Source organism: Aethina tumida, chromosome 5 (genome assembly GCF_024364675.1).
Source record: "Aethina tumida isolate Nest 87 chromosome 5, icAetTumi1.1, whole genome shotgun sequence".
Lineage (NCBI taxonomy): Eukaryota > Metazoa > Arthropoda > Insecta > Coleoptera > Nitidulidae > Aethina > Aethina tumida.
Genome location: NC_065439.1, coordinates 2,856,144 through 2,867,356, shown reverse-complemented (window position 1 = coordinate 2,867,356; position 11,213 = coordinate 2,856,144). Strand labels below are relative to the sequence as shown.

At 26.3% G+C, this 11,213-nt stretch overlaps 2 long non-coding RNA genes across 2 annotated transcripts; one reads left to right on the top strand and one right to left on the bottom strand.

The window, feature by feature from the left end:
- The first annotated feature begins 2,118 nt into the window (after positions 1-2,118).
- Positions 2,119-2,724, top strand: LOC126265658 (uncharacterized). Its single transcript, XR_007548157.1, has 2 exons — positions 2,119-2,512; positions 2,568-2,724. It is a non-coding gene; the product is annotated as an uncharacterized LOC126265658 (long non-coding RNA).
- A 2,134-nt stretch (positions 2,725-4,858) lies between these two features.
- LOC126265659 (uncharacterized) lies at positions 4,859-9,657 on the bottom strand. Its single transcript, XR_007548158.1, has 2 exons — positions 5,827-9,657; positions 4,859-5,584 (listed from the first exon to the last, which is right to left on the bottom strand). It is a non-coding gene; the product is annotated as an uncharacterized LOC126265659 (long non-coding RNA).
- Between the last annotated feature and the right edge of the window lie 1,556 nt (positions 9,658-11,213).

Below are 11,213 nucleotides of genomic sequence, written 5' to 3'. Positions count from 1 at the left end.
AATATATAATATATAATATATAATATATAATATATAATATATAATATATAATATATATAATATATAATATTAAATATATAATATATAATATATAATATATAATATATAATATATAATATATAATATATAATATATAATATATAATATATAATATATAATATATAATATATAATAATATAATATATAATATATAATATATAATATATAATATATAATATATAATATATAATATATAATATATAATATATAATATATAATATATAATATATAAATATATAATATATAATATATAATATATAATATATAATATATAATATATAATATATAATATATAATATATAATATATAATATGTAATATATATTTATTACAAACAAAATTCTGAAGTATAAAACATATATTTTACATTATATGTCATACCATTTAAGTGTTTAAATTATGTGCCACACATTATAATTGTTTTCTTAGAAATGTTTTTGTTATTTATATGAAAATAATATATAATATGCGTAACTGAATATTTCTGTATATATTTTAATGAAAAATAAAATTAGCATTATTATCATTCTTTACACTTTGAACTATTTAAATACATACCACACACACGCACATTAAAGTACAAACTATTTTTTCATACAGTGAGGTACAAAAATGATCAATCTCATAATTTTATGGGGTTATTTGACTAATATTTATAATAATATGATTATAGAATAAATATAATAGAACAAGATGTGATATAAAACCTTTGTTAAGCAACTATCTGACTAAATATTTCTCAAATATTTTTTTTAATAGAAATGGTTATCTTGTGAATGACCCCATTTAAAAGACATAACTCCCCATTGAATGCTCTTTGCTGTCTAAACTCAGATGAGTAGTTCAAAAATTATATGCAATTCATTTAATGTTTCAAATAAACTCTAAAAAATGGGTATTACAGATTAACATAACAAAAAAGTGTTTTAATTTAGATAATATATATCACAGGGGGTGAAACCTTTTATGGCCTAACTGTGTATAAAAAAGTACAAAGTAATTCCAAATATTTTAATATTGTTAACAATAACTGTAATTATATAAATACACTAAATTATCTACCAAATATGTTTAATAATTATTCATTAATTATCATTAAACAATAAAATTATTATATAACATATTTATTTGAAACTTCACTTAATATTAATAACCAAAAAACCCCGATAGAGTATCTGAAATGCGACATTATCACACACTTAAGCCTTCGAATAAAATTTTAACCAGATTTTCCTGCTATAAATTCCTGCCGGAAATTTTACAAATCGACATAAAAATGAAGCAGTTAGTTTTAGTGGTTTTAATTGCGTGTGTTGTTGGTGTTCACAGTCAGACGCCATGTTTCAAATGTTTGCTGTGTCCAAGGCCCAATTGTGGGCCAAACTTTACGTTGGAATCGTTCGGTACGCTTTTGGGGTGCTGTTGTTACACGTGTGTTCCCAATGCTGGTAAATATTATTTTATTTATTTAATTTATATATTATTTATCGCATTTGTTTTAAAGGTGAAAACTCGAGGTGTGGACGAACGACTATTTTACCCTTTAACACTAATTGTAATTCGGGGTTAACTTGCACAAATGGAATTTGTGTAAGAGCTTAATAAATGAAAAAAAAAAATTCACATAGTATGTAATAAATGATTGTTGTTTATATTATTTGTGTAATTATTTTTCCTTTAATTACTTTATATATTTTTAATCTGTAATTTTGTGTTACTTAATATATAAAAAATAGCTTAATTACCATAAGTAACCATTATATAATTAAATCTATTTATTAATCAATTTTTAACTTTTATTTCGATTGAATTGTTCCTCATTATTTAAAAAAAAATGATGTTACATAAAACACATGAAATTAATAAATTACAAAAAACCAAATCATAAAATAGCTTATTAATATTTATTTATTATGTTATATAAGTAAAACAATTATTGTGTACACGAAATGTTGTTTTACAAAATAACTCAGTAGTGAATATAATTATGTCATTCTTAGTTTATAGAACATTTTATCTGATTATGGTACCATGGTAATCGCAGTAAATAGTACTTTGGTACTTTGGTAACCAAAAAAAAAACAATTTTTTTATTTTAATTGGTTCCTTAACCATTTTTTTTTGATATCTTCCACATTTTTCAGAAATATTTTTAGCCAAGAAAACGTGTAATTAAAACATTTTTCCAACCAAAGTCACCTGATAATATTCAACCAAACATTCCAAAGAAGCTTTCTTACTATATAAATTGGCATATTTCCATAGTGTTGTCATACTATTGTTGTTGTAAAACGACACCAAAATGAAATTGTTGCTCCTCGTTACGTTGATAACTTTCTGCGTTCACATTTACGCTCAGGACCAATGCATCAGTTGTCTGCTCTGCCGGAAACCGAATTGCAGACCGGACACCACCCTCGAATCGTTCGGGACGCCGTTGGGGTGCTGCTGCCATTCCTGCGTACCGAATGCCAGTGAGTGTCGTCGAATTTAACATTCTTTCCTATTTATCAATTGCTTAATTTACAGACGAAAACCAACGGTGTGGAAGGATTACTATTTTGCCGGTCACCACCAACTGTAACAAGGGGTTGGTTTGTAAAAATGGAATTTGTGTAAAATCTTAATTCAAATGGAGTACTATGTGTTTTCGTGTGTGTCAATAAAGGGTATTATTATTTTATAATTTTCTTAATTGTTCTAACGTCCTATTTTATACTTTTTAATATAATTAAAATATTTTTTAACAAAAATAATTAATTAAATCATTATTTTTTACCATTTTCGAATTTAATTTACGTATTTTGTTTCACTGGCAAAATATTTATACATTTATATAAATATTATAAAAGATTTTACTGTATAAAACAAAAAATAATTAAAAATCAATATAATAAATATAATAATAATGAATACTATTATAAATAAATAATAAAGTATTATAAAAATAATATTACTTATAAAATATTTCCTTTTAATACAATTTTCTATATTTTAATAATTAACTTATTTATTTTTATTGTATTTTAATTATTAAATTGATAATTTTCAATTAATGAATTGTTCAAAGTTTTATAAAAATCAATATTTCTGTATTATAATATTAATAATTATATATTAAATATATTTTCTTTATAACAGAAAATTTTATTAAAAATCAATATAATAAATAAATTAAATAAATATAATAATAAACAAATAAATATTAGGTTATTAATAAAATACAAAATGTATTATAACAATTAATATTATTTATAAAATATTCCTTTTAATAAGATTTTATATATTTTAATAATTAAGATTTCTATTTTTATTATATTTCAATTATTAAATTGATAATTTTTAATTAATGAATTGCTCAAAGTTTTATAAAAATAAATATTTCTGTATTATAATATTAATAATTAAATATTGAATAATATTTATTTACTTTTCAATTAATATTGTAACGGGTTACCGATGATAATTCAGTTGGTATAACCAAAGTCTTTTTGAAAGACTCGTTACAACAGGTTAAAGGGAGCGATTTAATTTTACACAAAATATTGATGAGGTTAGACTATACAATTCTTACTCCATAATTAATTTCAATATCACTAACCTTTGTTTTTGTTGAACAGATCTTCTTCAACTAAGGTGATGTATTACACTCAATACTCACACCTTTCACCAAACCGAAATATTAGATAATTTCTACTCACTGTTTTATTGTTCTTTAATTTCTAGTTCGGAATTAATTAAAACTCAATTTTAATTAACCTAACTATATTAACAAAATAAATATAAGAAAAACAAAAACAAATAAATATAAATAGAAAAAAATTGAATAATTTAAATTTACTTAAATTCTTGGCAAAAATGTTGAACTTTGACAAACAGTAAGTAAAAACAACTAAAAGAACTTCGATCTCGACACTTGAAAAATTCGGGTAAAAATCTACCAAAATAAATGAATCCCAGAGTTTTATAAACTCGGATTCTAGGAAGGGGTGAAGTAGGTGGTGACTTAAGACCCTTAAGAATCTGAATGTCTCCAACAACGATCCTACTTCAACCAATCAGATGAACTAAACAAATGTTCCTTTTCTCAACATTGTTGCCAAATTAATTTAAGAGTTTTTCTATATGAAACCCTAATCTAAATAATAATAATGTACTTGGTCTAAAAAACCTTAATGCAATTCAAAATACAATACAATTCATTGTTTCAATAATATTACAATTCTGATGTTATTTGCATAAGGAAAAACCATTGTACTTACAAACATTTTCAATCTTTTTTAAAAATCAATTCATTAACTTAAATAAGACAAAATAAAAGAACAAAGTTACAATTTTCTAAAATTTCCTGTTGGGGTAAATTATTACATTTTCCTTTAATTAATTTAATTTAATTACTGAATAAGTTCTACATAGAAATATCACTATTTAAACTTCGAACCCACTGTGCGACCACACCCTGACACTAGATAAGGGTTCGAAAAGAACACATGTGTTAAAAAAAATCAACGAACGTTTAGATTAAGATAAGTAATTTTTAAAATAAATTTTGTATTTTACGACTATTTTACGATTACGAAATGTAAGATTAATTTTAAGAAAACCCATAAAAATATGAAAAAAATTCGTGAGAATCTAAACAAAGTGGTGGTCTAAAAATTCTCCCACGAAGTCATTTATTAACGGTTTTCTAGCTCTGTTACATTACTCCCCCTTTTAGAGAAAAGCAATTCTTTAAGTGACAACGTTAATGAATTGGTTTTATCAAAACAATAATCAAACTCGACATCTAAACCTAAACATCATTACATACATCTCAATACAATTCAAAACATTATAATTTCAATTACATGACCTAAGAACACATAACATTGACCAACAAAATATCATTCAAAATCTAGACAGCTAGGATTTATTTCGTTAGTTGATGGTCCTTGGTGAATCGTTCCTCTTAAGGTCCTGGTAGCTGATTCTGGTTGTTGCTCCTCATTATTGCTGATGTTTGTGCAATAATAATTATACAAAGAAATCCTTTCCTCTTCCAATGCTCTGGTTATCATTTTTCTGTAGACTCGTTCAGTCGTTGACCCGGTACTTGGCCCCTGGTGATTGGTTCCTGGACATCCGCTTCTTCGTCCTTCGTTTCTCATCCTTAATCATAGGCTCCTTGGTCCTTGATCGTTCGTCCTCAACGATACTCTTGGATAAGTAGTTGGTAACCACTTATACTGCAGGCTTCAAATTACAAAATGTGGTGTAGCAGCAACCACAAGTCGTAAACAACTTCTTGGAAATAAAGAAATCTAAATATTCCTTTTCTTCTGTCTGCCTGGGACCCTCATGAAATAACTGTCCAGAGAAATTTCTTCTTTTTCCTCTCGTGGTATCAAGATTTGTAAACTTCGTTTATCGTATTCATCGTGTTGTTGTGTCTAATTGGAAGTCCTCTTGAAAAATCCTTGAGATCCTGGATCATTGATGTTGATAGATCCGTCATCTCGACACTGATGATTTTTTCAACATTTAAGAAAAACTTGGCAAAATAACTAAAACAGATAATAGTTAATATTGTTCTACGAACACATATTTTAAAATCCTTGGAGTTTATTATCGAATTTTTACAAATTCTTCTTTCAATTCATTTCTTCTTTCAATTGCACATGTACATTTTTTACATTGTTATGATCTTGTAAGCGTTTCCGTATTCCACATTTCAATCCACTTTGATTGAAAAATACCCATGACTCACTTCCTCTTTGAAGTAGTCCGGAATACATATTTACTATACCTCGTCTCATTTCGACTCTAACTTCAGCAATTTCTCCAAAACATCATATCTTTCCACATATTTCCACATATTTCGTAAATCCGGTGCTCTGCGTAGGCTGCTATTCGACTTCCTTTAAGTCCTTTTCATTATACCTCAACCCAACTTACTAATGGGTACCTGTAAACTCTACAACTTTTCCTGCTACTTTGTCTACTTTCATTTCATCAATTCATGAGTAACCACTTTTACTCTCACACTTGCACCACATGTGTACATCTACACATACAACTACACCTACGCTAAAAAACTCAGTTGTGCCACGTGATGGATCACCGTAGTACGACGACTACACAAATACAAAGAGTTGCATATCAACCTCTCACCAAAACATCAATTCCGTATTGTGACTGCCAGGACACGTCACCCACTGCAAAACAAAGAAGTCACATTTTCTGCTCATTCAGACTATGTCTTCACGGATAATCCAACAACTGCAGGTACATCTGGAAACCCCTGGATCCACCAAGATGGGGTCACTCCGCGCGCGCGAAGCATTTACTTTTCTACAAAATTTCTAGTCTTCCACTCAAGACCTAGACCACTTAATACCTCTCCTTACCTTTAAAAGGAGGAACCAACTAACAAACGAACAAGTTACCCGAAAGTGTCAAGTTTTTATTGAAATATGTGATATATGACTGAGGTATTGTAAAATCTTGAAGAAATCTAACAACAGAGAATCTATTATTTCTATTTGTTTTCACTGAACTCGAAAACACAATAGAGCTAATAAGAGGAAGTCTTACTAGAAAAAATTGAGTGGTAATAAATCATAGTATTAAGGAATTTGCGCATAATTACGTTAATACTAAACATTAAAACCTTGAAATTTGCAAAAATAAACTACATCTTCAGATAATCTCACCACATTCGGGTGCTTGGAGCTAAAACCAAACGTACAGGAATCAAGATTGATCAGATCTTTACCAACATGAGAATATAGAAGAAAATTACTAATGCAAAACCTGTTGTTGTTAGATTCTTTTGGGCTATTGTAAATCCATTTTATTTAACTGAGCGACACTTCAGAAGACCATCTAATGTGAAAAGATTTTGACTTGTCTTATCACCGCCAAGCAATGAGGGCACGCCATTACCTGAACAGATCGTCTTCCGGTAAACCACAATGAACTGTGATTCATCGGCGTAACCGGAACGTAAACCTGCAGATTGTTTTATGTACTTTGTAAACCAAATACAACCTATAACCCTTCGTTTCGACTCATCATTTTTCTTTCAACAACTCAAAATTCTTAAAGACACTTATTTTCACTTTTTTTTACTAAAAATTTCATTTTCCTTTATGTTTCTTTCTCGTCTATTTTTCTTTAAGAAATAACAATTTTTCGATGTATGAGTTGTACTGTTGCACATTTTACAATTACTAAAACGACAATTAAGTCTATAATGACCTTTTTGACCACACGTATAACAAAATTGATTCTTTAACTTGCTTTTAATTTTTCGATCATTACTCGCCTTTACTTTTAAAATATGAACTTTACCATTATCTCGAACTCTATCATCTCTTTCACAATTTTCTGTCATTAGACTAGTTTTTTCAAATAAATTTTTATCAAATTCTTTTTTCTCTGGGGTCAGCTTTAATCTAAGAAAAATGTCTTCTTTTTCTGACGCTATACGGAAAGCTTCGTCTAAATTCAAAAATATGCCCTCCGCCCGAACCAAATTTGATAGCCTAGTATCTAAACCATCAACAAATTGCTGAGCGACCAACATATTCACAAATCTCGACAACTCGAATGGATCTGATTCTGTGACCATCTTTTCTGCAATTATTTTAAGTCTACACATAAAAGATCCTAATGATTCAAAATCATCTATGAATGTAAGATTACTGTTCATAGCTAACCTTGACAAGGAATAACACAGTGCTTCCATCAAAGTATTACTGTTGGTATTACGTTTTGATGCTAACTGTTCTCTAGATGTTAAACTCAAACAAGTTTCATCAAAATTATTAACTGAATATTTATTAAAACTTGACTCGTCACGACTCATTTCCACAAACAATTATAAGATATTTTTTATATTACTTAATAGACTTGTATTTAGTTCACAGCGTTTTTGACCTTTTGCCCAAAAACAGTACAAATGGAAAATCAGTACTCTTTGCTCCCGGAATTGATAACTGAGTATACTACTAGAAATTGCTACGAAACCTTACAAATCAATGTACATGCAAATACTTTCTTCCTTTTACATACAAAAAAAAACTACGGAAGACAAACTACTAATCAATAAAAATTAAACTATTTCTCTGAAAGAAAAATCTCAATTAATAAATCTGAAATAAATTCAGCGTTAATAATTCCAAATGGTTATGCGAACTTATAATCTTCCACTTGTATTATTGTCATAAGGAAATTTTGTTAAATTCTTACTTAATTAAATATTTTTTTTTTTTTTTTATGAAATACAATCATTATTATTCTTGAAATGTAAAACTACCTCTTTTTCTTTAACCAACCCCTCATAAATCTCAGTGACACTCACTCAAAAGCTTTACTACCTGCTTTTATTTATAGCTTACAGTCAACCACATTTGTCAAATTATAAGTTCCGTAAGACCATCACACTAAATTATTAGAAATATTGTTTCAATATTAAAGAAATAGGATTTTTACTTATATATAAACAATTATCAACAAAATTTGTACCATTTAAATGAACAATACTATCCAACCAAATATTAAAACAACTTCTAACAATTTATAACGACAAATGACGTGATTTTGTCAATGCCGGAGATTTCACCGATTTCCTGTGTCTTTTCTGTGTTGTTAAAATTTTATTTACTTATTCAATATTTTCCAATTACTATAAATTGAAACTAATCATTTTATTCTCAAATTTGACCTAAACTTCGATTTATTTTACAAAACCAATTTCACAAATATTAGCAATTAAAACAACAACAGACAGGTAAATGATACTAAAAATCAGAATAAAAATATGTATAGTCAACCACAGATCTTGTTTACTCTTGAACTTCTTAACAAATAAATTTTAATTTTCTTCTATCTTCAAATCTTTAAATTAAAACAGTCGACTCCAAAATTATGTGAACATTTTACACAAACTTTATACCATCAAATTTTATGTAACTATAATTAACATCAAATTATGTATTAAATTTACAATTGTACAAGCATAACATCAAACTATGTCTCAATTTTTATTTTTAGGGGAAACATCTGACACCAAATTATGTGTCAATTTTTATTTTTTACTTTTTTTTTTTACCATTAGGAGGCACACCTGACACCAATTTATGTGTCAATTTTTAGGAGACACACCTGACACCAATTTATGTGTCAATTTTTAGGAGACACACCTGACACCAATTTATGTGTCAATTTTTAGGAGACACACCTGACACCAATTTATGTGTCAATTTTTAGGAGACACACCTGACACCAATTTATGTGTCAATTTTTAGGAGACACACCTGACACCAATTTATGTAACGGGTTACCGATGATAATTCAGTTGGTATAACCAAAGTCTTTTTGAAAGACTCGTTACAACAGGTTAAAGGGAGCGATTTAATTTTACACAAAATATTGATGAGGTTAGACTATACAATTCTTACTCCATAATTAATTTCAATATCACTAACCTTTGTTTTTGTTGAACAGATCTTCTTCAACTAAGGTGATGTATTACACTCAATACTCACACCTTTCACCAAACCGAAATATTAGATAATTTCTACTCACTGTTTTATTGTTCTTTAATTTCTAGTTCGGAATTAATTAAAACTCAATTTTAATTAACCTAACTATATTAACAAAATAAATATAAGAAAAACAAAAACAAATAAATATAAATAGAAAAAAATTGAATAATTTAAATTTACTTAAATTCTTGGCAAAAATGTTGAACTTTGACAAACAGTAAGTAAAAACAACTAAAAGAACTTCGATCTCGACACTTGAAAAATTCGGGTAAAAATCTACCAAAATAAATGAATCCCAGAGTTTTATAAACTCGGATTCTAGGAAGGGGTGAAGTAGGTGGTGACTTAAGACCCTTAAGAATCTGAATGTCTCCAACAACGATCCTACTTCAACCAATCAGATGAACTAAACAAATGTTCCTTTTCTCAACATTGTTGCCAAATTAATTTAAGAGTTTTTCTATATGAAACCCTAATCTAAATAATAATAATGTACTTGGTCTAAAAAACCTTAATGCAATTCAAAATACAATACAATTCATTGTTTCAATAATATTACAATTCTGATGTTATTTGCATAAGGAAAAACCATTGTACTTACAAACATTTTCAATCTTTTTTAAAAATCAATTCATTAACTTAAATAAGACAAAATAAAAGAACAAAGTTACAATTTTCTAAAATTTCCTGTTGGGGTAAATTATTACATTTTCCTTTAATTAATTTAATTTAATTACTGAATAAGTTCTACATAGAAATATCACTATTTAAACTTCGAACCCACTGTGCGACCACACCCTGACACTAGATAAGGGTTCGAAAAGAACACATGTGTTAAAAAAAATCAACGAACGTTTAGATTAAGATAAGTAATTTTTAAAATAAATTTTGTATTTTACGACTATTTTACGATTACGAAATGTAAGATTAATTTTAAGAAAACCCATAAAAATATGAAAAAAATTCGTGAGAATCTAAACAAAGTGGTGGTCTAAAAATTCTCCCACGAAGTCATTTATTAACGGTTTTCTAGCTCTGTTACAATATTATGTATAAATTATTCCTTTTAATACGATTTCAAATATTTTAATAATTAAGATTTCTATTTTTATTGTATTTAATTATTAAATTGATAATTTTCAATTAATGAATTGTTCAAAGTTTTATAAAAATCAATATTTCTGTATTATAATATTAATAATTAAATATTAAATAATATTTCTTTACTTTATAACAGAAAATTTATTTAAAAATCACTATAATAAATAAATTAAACAAATATTATAATAAACAAATAAATATTAGATTATTAATGAAACACAAAATGTATTATAACAATTAATAATATATAAATTTTTAAAATTTAATATTTAAATTTTTAAAATTTATTATTTAAATTTATAAAATTTAATATTTAAATTTTTAAAATTTAGTATTTAAATTTTTAAATTTTAAAATTTAAATTTAAATATTATTTATAAAATATTCCTTTTAATAAGATTTTATATATTTTAATAATTAACATTTCTATTTTTATTATATTTTAAATATTTAATTGATAATTTTCAATTAATGAATTGTTTATAATTTTATAAAAATCAATATTTCTGTATTATAATATTAATAATTAAATATTAAATAA